Genomic DNA, 17,424 nt, shown 5'->3' on the forward strand with positions numbered 1-17,424 from the left:
CAGAGTCGAAAATTAAATCCTTCACCACGAAAACTTGCAAACCATTATTTTTCAAAAAAGTGGTTTTTACCGTACTTAGGTGGTTTAAATTTGGATTTTCTGCAATTTTCTGATATAGGAGGAAGGTCCGACGGTCCCTTGTACAGTTTCCAAGTTTTTAGAGTCATCGCGTGTACGCTTCCGCCTTAAAAATACGTAAAATTAGATTTTTAGATGAAAAACGGCAATAAATGAACACAGGCCGTGGCCTGCCGTAGTATTAAATAAAAATATCGACTATTTGGTGTTTTTTTGCGCGTAAACCGTTTTAGGGACCCGTCTGACAATGCGTGTAATGTTTCAGAGTCGAAAATTAAATCCTCCACCACGAAAACTTGCAAACCATTATTTTTCAAAAAAGTGGTTTTTACCGTACTTAGGTGGTTTAAATTTGGATTTTCTGCAATTTTCTGATATAGGAGGAAGGTCCGACGGTCCCTTGTACAGGTTCCAAGTTTTTAGAGTCATCGCGTGTACGCTTCCGCCTTAAAAATACGTAAAATTAGATTTTTAGATGAAAAACGGCAATAAATGAACACAGGCCGTGGCCTGCCGTAGTATTAAATAAAAATATCGACTATTTGGTGTTTTTTTGCGCGTAAACCGTTTTAGGGACCCGTCTGACAATGCGTGTAATGTTTCAGAGTCGAAAATTAAATCCTTCACCACGAAAACTTGCAAACCATTATTTTTCAAAAAAGTGGTTTTTACCGTACTTAGGTGGTTTAAATTTGGATTTTCTGCAATTTTCTGATATAGGAGGAAGGTCCGACGGTCCCTTGTACAGGTTCCAAGTTTTTAGAGTCATCGCGTGTACGCTTCCGCCTTAAAAATACGTAAAATTAGATTTTTAGATGAAAAACGGCAATAAATGAACACAGGCCGTGGCCTGCCGTAGTATTAAATAAAAATATCGACTATTTGGTGTTTTTTTGCGCGTAAACCGTTTTAGGGACCCGTCTGACAATGCGTGTAATGTTTCAGAGTCGAAAATTAAATCCTCCACCACGAAAACTTGCAAACCATTATTTTTCAAAAAAGTGGTTTTTACCGTACTTAGGTGGTTTAAATTTGGATTTTCTGCAATTTTCTGATATAGGAGGAAGGTCCGACGGTCCCTTGTACAGTTTCCAAGTTTTTAGAGTCATCGCGTGTACGCTTCCGCCTTAAAAATACGTAAAATTAGATTTTTAGATGAAAAACGGCAATAAATGAACACAGGCCGTGGCCTGCCGTAGTATTAAATAAAAATATCGACTATTTGGTGTTTTTTTGCGCGTAAACCGTTTTAGGGACCCTTCTGACAATGCGTGTAATGTTTCAGATTCGAAAATTAAATCCTTCACCACGAAAACTTGCAAACCATTATTTTTCAAAAAAGTGGTTTTTACCGTACTTAGGTGGTTTAAATTTGGATTTTCTGCAATTTTCTGATATAGGAGGAAGGTCCGACGGTCCCTTGTACAGTTTCCAAGTTTTTAGAGTCATCGCGTGTACGCTTCCGCCTTAAAAATACGTAAAATTAGATTTTTAGATGAAAAACGGCAATAAATGAACACAGGCCGTGGCCTGCCGTAGTATTAAATAAAAATATCGACTATTTGGTGTTTTTTTGCGCGTAAACCGTTTTAGGGACCCTTCTGACAATGCGTGTAATGTTTCAGATTCGAAAATAAATCCTTCACCACGAAAACTTGCAAACCATTATTTTTCAAAAAAGTGGTTTTTACCGTACTTAGGTGGTTTAAATTTGGATTTTCTGCAATTTTCTGATATAGGAGGAAGGTCCGACGGTCCCTTGTACAGTTTCCAAGTTTTTAGAGTCATCGCGTGTACGCTTCCGCCTTAAAAATACGTAAAATTAGATTTTTAGATGAAAAACGGCAATAAATGAACACAGGCCGTGGCCTGCCGTAGTATTAAATAAAAATATCGACTATTTGGTGTTTTTTTGCGCGTAAACCGTTTTAGGGACCCGTCTGACAATGCGTGTAATGTTTCAGAGTCGAAAATTAAATCCTCCACCACGAAAACTTGCAAACCATTATTTTTCAAAAAAGTGGTTTTTACCGTACTTAGGTGGTTTAAATTTGGATTTTCTGCAATTTTCTGATATAGGAGGAAGGTCCGACGGTCCCTTGTACAGTTTCCAAGTTTTTAGAGTCATCGCGTGTACGCTTCCGCCTTAAAAATACGTAAAATTAGATTTTTAGATGAAAAACGGCAATAAATGAACACAGGCCGTGGCCTGCCGTAGTATTAAATAAAAATATCGACTATTTGGTGTTTTTTTGCGCGTAAACCGTTTTAGGGACCCGTCTGACAATGCGTGTAATGTTTCAGAGTCGAAAATTAAATCCTTCACCACGAAAACTTGCAAACCATTATTTTTCAAAAAAGTGGTTTTTACCGTACTTAGGTGGTTTAAATTTGGATTTTCTGCAATTTTCTGATATAGGAGGAAGGTCCGACGGTCCCTTGTACAGGTTCCAAGTTTTTAGAGTCATCGCGTGTACGCTTCCGCCTTAAAAATACGTAAAATTAGATTTTTAGATGAAAAACGGCAATAAATGAACACAGGCCGTGGCCTGCCGTAGTATTAAATAAAAATATCGACTATTTGGTGTTTTTTTGCGCGTAAACCGTTTTAGGGACCCGTCTGACAATGCGTGTAATGTTTCAGATTCGAAAATTAAATCCTTCACCACGAAAACTTGCAAACCATTATTTTTCAAAAAAGTGGTTTTTACCGTACTTAGGTGGTTTAAATTTGGATTTTCTGCAATTTTCTGATATAGGAGGAAGGTCCGACGGTCCCTTGTACAGTTTCCAAGTTTTTAGAGTCATCGCGTGTACGCTTCCGCCTTAAAAATACGTAAAATTAGATTTTTAGATGAAAAACGGCAATAAATGAACACAGGCCGTGGCCTGCCGTAGTATTAAATAAAAATATCGACTATTTGGTGTTTTTTTGCGCGTAAACCGTTTTAGGGACCCGTCTGACAATGCGTGTAATGTTTCAGAGTCGAAAATTAAATCCTTCACCACGAAAACTTGCAAACCATTATTTTTCAAAAAAGTGGTTTTTACCGTACTTAGGTGGTTTAAATTTGGATTTTCTGCAATTTTCTGATATAGGAGGAAGGTCCGACGGTCCCTTGTACAGGTTCCAAGTTTTTAGAGTCATCGCGTGTACGCTTCCGCCTTAAAAATACGTAAAATTAGATTTTTAGATGAAAAACGGCAATAAATGAACACAGGCCGTGGCCTGCCGTAGTATTAAATAAAAATATCGACTATTTGGTGTTTTTTTGCGCGTAAACCGTTTTAGGGACCCGTCTGACAATGCGTGTAATGTTTCAGAGTCGAAAATTAAATCCTCCACCACGAAAACTTGCAAACCATTATTTTTCAAAAAAGTGGTTTTTACCGTACTTAGGTGGTTTAAACTTGGATTTTCTGCAATTTTCTGATATAGGAGGAAGGTCCGACGGTCCCTTGTACAGTTTCCAAGTTTTTAGAGTCATCGCGTGTACGCTTCCGCCTTAAAAATACGTAAAATTAGATTTTTAGATGAAAAACGGCAATAAATGAACACAGGCCGTGGCCTGCCGTAGTATTAAATAAAAATATCGACTATTTGGTGTTTTTTTGCGAGTAAACCGTTTTAGGGACCCTTCTGATAATGCGTGTAAAGTTTCAGATTCGAAAATAAATCCTTAACCGCGAAAACTTGCAAACCATTATTTTTCAAAAAAGTGGTTTTTACCGTACTTAGGTGGTTTAAATTTGGATTTTCTGCAATTTTCTGATATAGGAGGAAGTCCGACGGTCCCTTGTACAGGTTCCAAGTTTTTAGAGTCATCGCGTGTACGCTTCCGCCTTAAAAATACGTAAAATTAGATTTTTAGGTGAAAAACGGCAATAAATGAACACAGGCCGTGGCCTGCCGTAGTATTAAATAAAAATATCGACTATTTGGTGTTTTTTTGCGCGTAAACCGTTTTAGGGACCCGTCTGACAATGCGTGTAATGTTTCAGAGTCGAAAATTAAATCCTCCACCACGAAAACTTGCAAACCATTATTTTTCAAAAAAGTGGTTTTTACCGTACTTAGGTGGTTTAAACTTGGATTTTCTGCAATTTTCTGATATAGGAGGAAGGTCCGACGGTCCCTTGTACAGTTTCCAAGTTTTTAGAGTCATCGCGTGTACGCTTCCGCCTTAAAAATACGTAAAATTAGATTTTTAGATGAAAAACGGCAATAAATGAACACAGGCCGTGGCCTGCCGTAGTATTAAATAAAAATATCGACTATTTGGTGTTTTTTTGCGAGTAAACCGTTTTAGGGACCCTTCTGATAATGCGTGTAAAGTTTCAGATTCGAAAATAAATCCTTCACCGCGAAAACTTGCAAACCATTATTTTTCAAAAAAGTGGTTTTTACCGTACTTAGGTGGTTTAAATTTGGATTTTCTGCAATTTTCTGATATAGGAGGAAGGTCCGACGGTCCCTTGTACAGTTTCCAAGTTTTTAGAGTCATCGCGTGTACGCTTCCGCCTTAAAAATACGTAAAATTAGATTTTTAGGTGAAAAACGGCAATAAATGAACACAGGCCGTGGCCTGCCGTAGTATTAAATAAAAATATCGACTATTTGGTGTTTTTTTGCGCGTAAACCGTTTTAGGGACCCGTCTGACAATGCGTGTAATGTTTCAGAGTCGAAAATTAAATCCTTCACCACGAAAACTTGCAAACCATTATTTTTCAAAAAAGTGGTTTTTACCGTACTTAGGTGGTTTAAATTTGGATTTTCTGCAATTTTCTGATATAGGAGGAAGGTCCGACGGTCCCTTGTACAGGTTCCAAGTTTTTAGAGTCATCGCGTGTACGCTTCCGCCTTAAAAATACGTAAAATTAGATTTTTAGATGAAAAACGGCAATAAATGAACACAGGCCGTGGCCTGCCGTAGTATTAAATAAAAATATCGACTATTTGGTGTTTTTTTGCGCGTAAACCGTTTTAGGGACCCTTCTGACAATGCGTGTAATGTTTCAGATTCGAAAATTAAATCCTTCACCACGAAAACTTGCAAACCATTATTTTTCAAAAAAGTGGTTTTTACCGTACTTAGGTGGTTTAAATTTGGATTTTCTGCAATTTTCTGATATAGGAGGAAGGTCCGACGGTCCCTTGTACAGTTTCCAAGTTTTTAGAGTCATCGCGTGTACGCTTCCGCCTTAAAAATACGTAAAATTAGATTTTTAGATGAAAAACGGCAATAAATGAACACAGGCCGTGGCCTGCCGTAGTATTAAATAAAAATATCGACTATTTGGTGTTTTTTTGCGCGTAAACCGTTTTAGGGACCCGTCTGACAATGCGTGTAATGTTTCAGAGTCGAAAATTAAATCCTTCACCACGAAAACTTGCAAACCATTATTTTTCAAAAAAGTGGTTTTTACCGTACTTAGGTGGTTTAAATTTGGATTTTCTGCAATTTTCTGATATAGGAGGAAGGTCCGACGGTCCCTTGTACAGGTTCCAAGTTTTTAGAGTCATCGCGTGTACGCTTCCGCCTTAAAAATACGTAAAATTAGATTTTTAGATGAAAAACGGCAATAAATGAACACAGGCCGTGGCCTGCCGTAGTATTAAATAAAAATATCGACTATTTGGTGTTTTTTTGCGCGTAAACCGTTTTAGGGACCCGTCTGACAATGCGTGTAATGTTTCAGAGTCGAAAATTAAATCCTCCACCACGAAAACTTGCAAACCATTATTTTTCAAAAAAGTGGTTTTTACCGTACTTAGGTGGTTTAAATTTGGATTTTCTGCAATTTTCTGATATAGGAGGAAGGTCCGACGGTCCCTTGTACAGTTTCCAAGTTTTTAGAGTCATCGCGTGTACGCTTCCGCCTTAAAAATACGTAAAATTAGATTTTTAGATGAAAAACGGCAATAAATGAACACAGGCCGTGGCCTGCCGTAGTATTAAATAAAAATATCGACTATTTGGTGTTTTTTTGCGCGTAAACCGTTTTAGGGACCCGTCTGACAATGCGTGTAATGTTTCAGAGTCGAAAATTAAATCCTTCACCACGAAAACTTGCAAACCATTATTTTTCAAAAAAGTGGTTTTTACCGTACTTAGGTGGTTTAAATTTGGATTTTCTGCAATTTTCTGATATAGGAGGAAGGTCCGACGGTCCCTTGTACAGGTTCCAAGTTTTTAGAGTCATCGCGTGTACGCTTCCGCCTTAAAAATACGTAAAATTAGATTTTTAGATGAAAAACGGCAATAAATGAACACAGGCCGTGGCCTGCCGTAGTATTAAATAAAAATATCGACTATTTGGTGTTTTTTTGCGCGTAAACCGTTTTAGGGACCCGTCTGACAATGCGTGTAATGTTTCAGAGTCGAAAATTAAATCCTCCACCACGAAAACTTGCAAACCATTATTTTTCAAAAAAGTGGTTTTTACCGTACTTAGGTGGTTTAAATTTGGATTTTCTGCAATTTTCTGATATAGGAGGAAGGTCCGACGGTCCCTTGTACAGTTTCCAAGTTTTTAGAGTCATCGCGTGTACGCTTCCGCCTTAAAAATACGTAAAATTAGATTTTTAGATGAAAAACGGCAATAAATGAACACAGGCCGTGGCCTGCCGTAGTATTAAATAAAAATATCGACTATTTGGTGTTTTTTTGCGCGTAAACCGTTTTAGGGACCCGTCTGACAATGCGTGTAATGTTTCAGAGTCGAAAATTAAATCCTTCACCACGAAAACTTGCAAACCATTATTTTTCAAAAAAGTGGTTTTTACCGTACTTAGGTGGTTTAAATTTGGATTTTCTGCAATTTTCTGATATAGGAGGAAGGTCCGACGGTCCCTTGTACAGGTTCCAAGTTTTTAGAGTCATCGCGTGTACGCTTCCGCCTTAAAAATACGTAAAATTAGATTTTTAGGTGAAAAACGGCAATAAATGAACACAGGCCGTGGCCTGCCGTAGTATTAAATAAAAATATCGACTATTTGGTGTTTTTTTGCGCGTAAACCGTTTTAGGGACCCGTCTGACAATGCGTGTAATGTTTCAGAGTCGAAAATTAAATCCTCCACCACGAAAACTTGCAAACCATTATTTTTCAAAAAAGTGGTTTTTACCGTACTTAGGTGGTTTAAATTTGGATTTTCTGCAATTTTCTGATATAGGAGGAAGGTCCGACGGTCCCTTGTACAGGTTCCAAGTTTTTAGAGTCATCGCGTGTACGCTTCCGCCTTAAAAATACGTAAAATTAGATTTTTAGATGAAAAACGGCAATAAATGAACACAGGCCGTGGCCTGCCGTAGTATTAAATAAAAATATCGACTATTTGGTGTTTTTTTGCGCGTAAACCGTTTTAGGGACCCTTCTGATAATGCGTGTAAAGTTTCAGATTCGAAAATAAATCCTTAACCGCGAAAACTTGCAAACCATTATTTTTCAAAAAAGTGGTTTTTACCGTACTTAGGTGGTTTAAATTTGGATTTTCTGCAATTTTCTGATATAGGAGGAAGGTCCGACGGTCCCTTGTACAGGTTCCAAGTTTTTAGAGTCATCGCGTGTACGCTTCCGCCTTAAAAATACGTAAAATTAGATTTTTAGATGAAAAACGGCAATAAATGAACACAGGCCGTGGCCTGCCGTAGTATTAAATAAAAATATCGACTATTTGGTGTTTTTTTGCGCGTAAACCGTTTTAGGGACCCGTCTGACAATGCGTGTAATGTTTCAGAGTCGAAAATTAAATCCTCCACCACGAAAACTTGCAAACCATTATTTTTCAAAAAAGTGGTTTTTACCGTACTTAGGTGGTTTAAATTTGGATTTTCTGCAATTTTCTGATATAGGAGGAAGGTCCGACGGTCCCTTGTACAGTTTCCAAGTTTTTAGAGTCATCGCGTGTACGCTTCCGCCTTAAAAATACGTAAAATTAGATTTTTAGATGAAAAACGGCAATAAATGAACACAGGCCGTGGCCTGCCGTAGTATTAAATAAAAATATCGACTATTTGGTGTTTTTTTGCGCGTAAACCGTTTTAGGGACCCGTCTGACAATGCGTGTAATGTTTCAGAGTCGAAAATTAAATCCTCCACCACGAAAACTTGCAAACCATTATTTTTCAAAAAAGTGGTTTTTACCGTACTTAGGTGGTTTAAATTTGGATTTTCTGCAATTTTCTGATATAGGAGGAAGGTCCGACGGTCCCTTGTACAGGTTCCAAGTTTTTAGAGTCATCGCGTGTACGCTTCCGCCTTAAAAATACGTAAAATTAGATTTTTAGATGAAAAACGGCAATAAATGAACACAGGCCGTGGCCTGCCGTAGTATTAAATAAAAATATCGACTATTTGGTGTTTTTTTGCGCGTAAACCGTTTTAGGGACCCGTCTGACAATGCGTGTAATGTTTCAGAGTCGAAAATTAAATCCTCCACCACGAAAACTTGCAAACCATTATTTTTCAAAAAAGTGGTTTTTACCGTACTTAGGTGGTTTAAATTTGGATTTTCTGCAATTTTCTGATATAGGAGGAAGGTCCGACGGTCCCTTGTACAGTTTCCAAGTTTTTAGAGTCATCGCGTGTACGCTTCCGCCTTAAAAATACGTAAAATTAGATTTTTAGATGAAAAACGGCAATAAATGAACACAGGCCGTGGCCTGCCGTAGTATTAAATAAAAATATCGACTATTTGGTGTTTTTTTGCGCGTAAACCGTTTTAGGGACCCGTCTGACAATGCGTGTAATGTTTCAGAGTCGAAAATTAAATCCTTCACCACGAAAACTTGCAAACCATTATTTTTCAAAAAAGTGGTTTTTACCGTACTTAGGTGGTTTAAATTTGGATTTTCTGCAATTTTCTGATATAGGAGGAAGGTCCGACGGTCCCTTGTACAGGTTCCAAGTTTTTAGAGTCATCGCGTGTACGCTTCCGCCTTAAAAATACGTAAAATTAGATTTTTAGATGAAAAACGGCAATAAATGAACACAGGCCGTGGCCTGCCGTAGTATTAAATAAAAATATCGACTATTTGGTGTTTTTTTGCGCGTAAACCGTTTTAGGGACCCGTCTGACAATGCGTGTAATGTTTCAGAGTCGAAAATTAAATCCTCCACCACGAAAACTTGCAAACCATTATTTTTCAAAAAAGTGGTTTTTACCGTACTTAGGTGGTTTAAATTTGGATTTTCTGCAATTTTCTGATATAGGAGGAAGGTCCGACGGTCCCTTGTACAGGTTCCAAGTTTTTAGAGTCATCGCGTGTACGCTTCCGCCTTAAAAATACGTAAAATTAGATTTTTAGATGAAAAACGGCAATAAATGAACACAGGCCGTGGCCTGCCGTAGTATTAAATAAAAATATCGACTATTTGGTGTTTTTTTGCGAGTAAACCGTTTTAGGGACCCTTCTGATAATGCGTGTAAAGTTTCAGATTCGAAAATAAATCCTTAACCGCGAAAACTTGCAAACCATTATTTTTCAAAAAAGTGGTTTTTACCGTACTTAGGTGGTTTAAATTTGGATTTTCTGCAATTTTCTGATATAGGAGGAAGGTCCGACGGTCCCTTGTACAGGTTCCAAGTTTTTAGAGTCATCGCGTGTACGCTTCCGCCTTAAAAATACGTAAAATTAGATTTTTAGATGAAAAACGGCAATAAATGAACACAGGCCGTGGCCTGCCGTAGTATTAAATAAAAATATCGACTATTTGGTGTTTTTTTGCGCGTAAACCGTTTTAGGGACCCGTCTGACAATGCGTGTAATGTTTCAGAGTCGAAAATTAAATCCTCCACCACGAAAACTTGCAAACCATTATTTTTCAAAAAAGTGGTTTTTACCGTACTTAGGTGGTTTAAATTTGGATTTTCTGCAATTTTCTGATATAGGAGGAAGGTCCGACGGTCCCTTGTACAGGTTCCAAGTTTTTAGAGTCATCGCGTGTACGCTTCCGCCTTAAAAATACGTAAAATTAGATTTTTAGATGAAAAACGGCAATAAATGAACACAGGCCGTGGCCTGCCGTAGTATTAAATAAAAATATCGACTATTTGGTGTTTTTTTGCGCGTAAACCGTTTTAGGGACCCGTCTGACAATGCGTGTAATGTTTCAGAGTCGAAAATTAAATCCTCACCACGAAAACTTGCAAACCATTATTTTTCAAAAAAGTGGTTTTTACCGTACTTAGGTGGTTTAAATTTGGATTTTCTGCAATTTTCTGATATAGGAGGAAGGTCCGACGGTCCCTTGTACAGGTTCCAAGTTTTTAGAGTCATCGCGTGTACGCTTCCGCCTTAAAAATACGTAAAATTAGATTTTTAGATGAAAAACGGCAATAAATGAACACAGGCCGTGGCCTGCCGTAGTATTAAATAAAAATATCGACTATTTGGTGTTTTTTTGCGCGTAAACCGTTTTAGGGACCCGTCTGACAATGCGTGTAATGTTTCAGAGTCGAAAATTAAATCCTCCACCACGAAAACTTGCAAACCATTATTTTTCAAAAAAGTGGTTTTTACCGTACTTAGGTGGTTTAAATTTGGATTTTCTGCAATTTTCTGATATAGGAGGAAGGTCCGACGGTCCCTTGTACAGGTTCCAAGTTTTTAGAGTCATCGCGTGTACGCTTCCGCCTTAAAAATACGTAAAATTAGATTTTTAGATGAAAAACGGCAATAAATGAACACAGGCCGTGGCCTGCCGTAGTATTAAATAAAAATATCGACTATTTGGTGTTTTTTTGCGCGTAAACCGTTTTAGGGACCCGTCTGACAATGCGTGTAATGTTTCAGAGTCGAAAATTAAATCCTCACCACGAAAACTTGCAAACCATTATTTTTCAAAAAAGTGGTTTTTACCGTACTTAGGTGGTTTAAATTTGGATTTTCTGCAATTTTCTGATATAGGAGGAAGGTCCGACGGTCCCTTGTACAGGTTCCAAGTTTTTAGAGTCATCGCGTGTACGCTTCCGCCTTAAAAATACGTAAAATTAGATTTTTAGATGAAAAACGGCAATAAATGAACACAGGCCGTGGCCTGCCGTAGTATTAAATAAAAATATCGACTATTTGGTGTTTTTTTGCGCGTAAACCGTTTTAGGGACCCGTCTGACAATGCGTGTAATGTTTCAGAGTCGAAAATTAAATCCTCCACCACGAAAACTTGCAAACCATTATTTTTCAAAAAAGTGGTTTTTACCGTACTTAGGTGGTTTAAATTTGGATTTTCTGCAATTTTCTGATATAGGAGGAAGGTCCGACGGTCCCTTGTACAGGTTCCAAGTTTTTAGAGTCATCGCGTGTACGCTTCCGCCTTAAAAATACGTAAAATTAGATTTTTAGATGAAAAACGGCAATAAATGAACACAGGCCGTGGCCTGCCGTAGTATTAAATAAAAATATCGACTATTTGGTGTTTTTTTGCGAGTAAACCGTTTTAGGGACCCGTCTGACAATGCGTGTAATGTTTCAGAGTCGAAAATTAAATCCTTCACCACGAAAACTTGCAAACCATTATTTTTCAAAAAAGTGGTTTTTACCGTACTTAGGTGGTTTAAATTTGGATTTTCTGCAATTTTCTGATATAGGAGGAAGGTCCGACGGTCCCTTGTACAGGTTCCAAGTTTTTAGAGTCATCGCGTGTACGCTTCCGCCTTAAAAATACGTAAAATTAGATTTTTAGATGAAAAACGGCAATAAATGAACACAGGCCGTGGCCTGCCGTAGTATTAAATAAAAATATCGACTATTTGGTGTTTTTTTGCGCGTAAACCGTTTTAGGGACCCGTCTGACAATGCGTGTAATGTTTCAGAGTCGAAAATTAAATCCTCCACCACGAAAACTTGCAAACCATTATTTTTCAAAAAAGTGGTTTTTACCGTACTTAGGTGGTTTAAATTTGGATTTTCTGCAATTTTCTGATATAGGAGGAAGGTCCGACGGTCCCTTGTACAGGTTCCAAGTTTTTAGAGTCATCGCGTGTACGCTTCCGCCTTAAAAATACGTAAAATTAGATTTTTAGATGAAAAACGGCAATAAATGAACACAGGCCGTGGCCTGCCGTAGTATTAAATAAAAATATCGACTATTTGGTGTTTTTTTGCGAGTAAACCGTTTTAGGGACCCGTCTGATAATGCGTGTAAGTTTCAGAGTCGAAAATTAAATCCTCACCACGAAAACTTGCAAACCATTATTTTTCAAAAAAGTGGTTTTTACCGTACTTAGGTGGTTTAAATTTGGATTTTCTGCAATTTTCTGATATAGGAGGAAGGTCCGACGGTCCCTTGTACAGGTTCCAAGTTTTTAGAGTCATCGCGTGTACGCTTCCGCCTTAAAAATACGTAAAATTAGATTTTTAGATGAAAAACGGCAATAAATGAACACAGGCCGTGGCCTGCCGTAGTATTAAATAAAAATATCGACTATTTGGTGTTTTTTTGCGCGTAAACCGTTTTAGGGACCCGTCTGACAATGCGTGTAATGTTTCAGAGTCGAAAATTAAATCCTCCACCACGAAAACTTGCAAACCATTATTTTTCAAAAAAGTGGTTTTTACCGTACTTAGGTGGTTTAAATTTGGATTTTCTGCAATTTTCTGATATAGGAGGAAGGTCCGACGGTCCCTTGTACAGGTTCCAAGTTTTTAGAGTCATCGCGTGTACGCTTCCGCCTTAAAAATACGTAAAATTAGATTTTTAGGTGAAAAACGGCAATAAATGAACACAGGCCGTGGCCTGCCGTAGTATTAAATAAAAATATCGACTATTTGGTGTTTTTTTGCGCGTAAACCGTTTTAGGGACCCGTCTGACAATGCGTGTAATGTTTCAGAGTCGAAAATTAAATCCTCCACCACGAAAACTTGCAAACCATTATTTTTCAAAAAAGTGGTTTTTACCGTACTTAGGTGGTTTAAATTTGGATTTTCTGCAATTTTCTGATATAGGAGGAAGGTCCGACGGTCCCTTGTACAGGTTCCAAGTTTTTAGAGTCATCGCGTGTACGCTTCCGCCTTAAAAATACGTAAAATTAGATTTTTAGATGAAAAACGGCAATAAATGAACACAGGCCGTGGCCTGCCGTAGTATTAAATAAAAATATCGACTATTTGGTGTTTTTTTGCGCGTAAACCGTTTTAGGGACCCGTCTGACAATGCGTGTAATGTTTCAGAGTCGAAAATTAAATCCTTCACCACGAAAACTTGCAAACCATTATTTTTCAAAAAAGTGGTTTTTACCGTACTTAGGTGGTTTAAATTTGGATTTTCTGCAATTTTCTGATATAGGAGGAAGGTCCGACGGTCCCTTGTACAGGTTCCAAGTTTTTAGAGTCATCGCGTGTACGCTTCCGCCTTAAAAATACGTAAAATTAGATTTTTAGATGAAAAACGGCAATAAATGAACACAGGCCGTGGCCTGCCGTAGTATTAAATAAAAATATCGACTATTTGGTGTTTTTTTGCGCGTAAACCGTTTTAGGGACCCGTCTGACAATGCGTGTAATGTTTCAGAGTCGAAAATTAAATCCTCCACCACGAAAACTTGCAAACCATTATTTTTCAAAAAAGTGGTTTTTACCGTACTTAGGTGGTTTTAAACTTGGATTTTCTGCAATTTTCTGATATAGGAGGAAGGTCCGACGGTCCCTTGTACAGGTTCCAAGTTTTTAGAGTCATCGCGTGTACGCTTCCGCCTTAAAAATACGTAAAATTAGATTTTTAGATGAAAAACGGCAATAAATGAACACAGGCCGTGGCCTGCCGTAGTATTAAATAAAAATATCGACTATTTGGTGTTTTTTTGCGAGTAAACCGTTTTAGGGACCCTTCTGATAATGCGTGTAAAGTTTCAGATTCGAAAATAAATCCTTAACCGCGAAAACTTGCAAACCATTATTTTTCAAAAAAGTGGTTTTTACCGTACTTAGGTGGTTTAAATTTGGATTTTCTGCAATTTTCTGATATAGGAGGAAGGTCCGACGGTCCCTTGTACAGTTTCCAAGTTTTTAGAGTCATCGCGTGTACGCTTCCGCCTTAAAAATACGTAAAATTAGATTTTTAGGTGAAAAACGGCAATAAATGAACACAGGCCGTGGCCTGCCGTAGTATTAAATAAAAATATCGACTATTTGGTGTTTTTTTGCGAGTAAACCGTTTTAGGGACCCTTCTGATAATGCGTGTAAAGTTTCAGATTCGAAAATAAATCCTTAACCGCGAAAACTTGCAAACCATTATTTTTCAAAAAAGTGGTTTTTACCGTACTTAGGTGGTTTAAATTTGGATTTTCTGCAATTTTCTGATATAGGAGGAAGGTCCGACGGTCCCTTGTACAGGTTCCAAGTTTTTAGAGTCATCGCGTGTACGCTTCCGCCTTAAAAATACGTAAAATTAGATTTTTAGGTGAAAAACGGCAATAAATGAACACAGGCCGTGGCCTGCCGTAGTATTAAATAAAAATATCGACTATTTGGTGTTTTTTTGCGCGTAAACCGTTTTAGGGACCCGTCTGACAATGCGTGTAATGTTTCAGAGTCGAAAATTAAATCCTCCACCACGAAAACTTGCAAACCATTATTTTTCAAAAAAGTGGTTTTTACCGTACTTAGGTGGTTTAAATTTGGATTTTCTGCAATTTTCTGATATAGGAGGAAGGTCCGACGGTCCCTTGTACAGGTTCCAAGTTTTTAGAGTCATCGCGTGTACGCTTCCGCCTTAAAAATACGTAAAATTAGATTTTTAGATGAAAAACGGCAATAAATGAACACAGGCCGTGGCCTGCCGTAGTATTAAATAAAAATATCGACTATTTGGTGTTTTTTTGCGCGTAAACCGTTTTAGGGACCCGTCTGACAATGCGTGTAATGTTTCAGAGTCGAAAATTAAATCCTCCACCACGAAAACTTGCAAACCATTATTTTTCAAAAAAGTGGTTTTTACCGTACTTAGGTGGTTTAAATTGGATTTTCTGCAATTTTCTGATATAGGAGGAAGGTCCGACGGTCCCTTGTACAGGTTCCAAGTTTTTAGAGTCATCGCGTGTACGCTTCCGCCTTAAAAATACGTAAAATTAGATTTTTAGATGAAAAACGGCAATAAATGAACACAGGCCGTGGCCTGCCGTAGTATTAAATAAAAATATCGACTATTTGGTGTTTTTTTGCGCGTAAACCGTTTTAGGGACCCGTCTGACAATGCGTGTAATGTTTCAGAGTCGAAAATAAATCCTCACCACGAAAACTTGCAAACCATTATTTTTCAAAAAAGTGGTTTTTACCGTACTTAGGTGGTTTAAATTTGGATTTTCTGCAATTTTCTGATATAGGAGGAAGGTCCGACGGTCCCTTGTACAGGTTCCAAGTTTTTAGAGTCATCGCGTGTACGCTTCCGCCTTAAAAATACGTAAAATTAGATTTTTAGATGAAAAACGGCAATAAATGAACACAGGCCGTGGCCTGCCGTAGTATTAAATAAAAATATCGACTATTTGGTGTTTTTTTGCGCGTAAACCGTTTTAGGGACCCGTCTGACAATGCGTGTAATGTTTCAGAGTCGAAAATTAAATCCTCCACCACGAAAACTTGCAAACCATTATTTTTCAAAAAAGTGGTTTTTACCGTACTTAGGTGGTTTAAATTGGATTTTCTGCAATTTTCTGATATAGGAGGAAGGTCCGACGGTCCCTTGTACAGGTTCCAAGTTTTTAGAGTCATCGCGTGTACGCTTCCGCCTTAAAAATACGTAAAATTAGATTTTTAGATGAAAAACGGCAATAAATGAACACAGGCCGTGGCCTGCCGTAGTATTAAATAAAAATATCGACTATTTGGTGTTTTTTTGCGCGTAAACCGTTTTAGGGACCCGTCTGACAATGCGTGTAATGTTTCAGAGTCGAAAATTAAATCCTCACCACGAAAACTTGCAAACCATTATTTTTCAAAAAAGTGGTTTTTACCGTACTTAGGTGGTTTAAATTTGGATTTTCTGCAATTTTCTGATATAGGAGGAAGGTCCGACGGTCCCTTGTACAGGTTCCAAGTTTTTAGAGTCATCGCGTGTACGCTTCCGCCTTAAAAATACGTAAAATTAGATTTTTAGATGAAAAACGGCAATAAATGAACACAGGCCGTGGCCTGCCGTAGTATTAAATAAAAATATCGACTATTTGGTGTTTTTTTGCGCGTAAACCGTTTTAGGGACCCGTCTGACAATGCGTGTAATGTTTCAGAGTCGAAAATAAATCCTCCACCACGAAAACTTGCAAACCATTATTTTTCAAAAAAGTGGTTTTTACCGTACTTAGGTGGTTTAAATTGGATTTTCTGCAATTTTCTGATATAGGAGGAAGGTCCGACGGTCCCTTGTACAGGTTCCAAGTTTTTAGAGTCATCGCGTGTACGCTTCCGCCTTAAAAATACGTAAAATTAGATTTTTAGGTGAAAAAACGGCAATAAATGAACACAGGCCGTGGCCTGCCGTAGTATTAAATAAAAATATCGACTATTTGGTGTTTTTTTGCGAGTAAACCGTTTTAGGGACCCTTCTGATAATGCGTGTAAAGTTTCAGATTCGAAAAATAAATCCTTAACCGCGAAAACTTGCAAAAATAATTTTTCAAAAAAGTGGTTTTTGACGTACTTAGGTGGTTTAAATTTGGATTTTCTGCAATTTTCTGATATAGGAGGAAGGTCCGACGGTCCCTTGTACAGTTTCCAAGTTTTTAGAGTCATCGCGTGTACGCTTCCGCCTTAAAAATACGTAAAATTAGATTTTTAGATGAAAAACGGCAATAAATGAACACAGGCCGTGGCCTGCCGTAGTATTAAATAAAAATATCGACTATTTGGTGTTTTTTTGCGCGTAAACCGTTTTAGGGACCCGTCTGACAATGCGTGTAAGGTTTCAGAGTCGAAAATTAAATCCTCCACCACGAAAACTTGCAAACATTATTTTTCAAAAAAGTGGTTTTTACCGTACTTAGGTGGTTTAAATTGGATTTTCTGCAATTTTCTGATATAGGAGGAAGTCCGACGGTCCCTTGTACAGGTTCCAAGTTTTTAGAGTCATCGCGTGTACGCTTCCGCCTTAAAAATACGTTAAATAGATGTTTAGATGAAAAACGGACAATAAATGAACACAGGGCCGTGGCCCTGCCGTAGTATTAAATAAAATATCGACTATTTGGCTGTTTTTTGCGCGTAACCGTTTTATGGGGACCCTTCTGATAATGAGTGTAAAGTTTCAGTATTCGATATAAATCCTTCACCACGAAAACTTGCAAACCATTATTTTTCAAAAAAGTGGTTTTTAACCGTACTTAGGGTTTTTAAATTTGGATTTTCTGC

This window comes from Rhopalosiphum maidis, chromosome 1, assembly GCF_003676215.2.
Source record: "Rhopalosiphum maidis isolate BTI-1 chromosome 1, ASM367621v3, whole genome shotgun sequence".
Lineage (NCBI taxonomy): Eukaryota > Metazoa > Arthropoda > Insecta > Hemiptera > Aphididae > Rhopalosiphum > Rhopalosiphum maidis.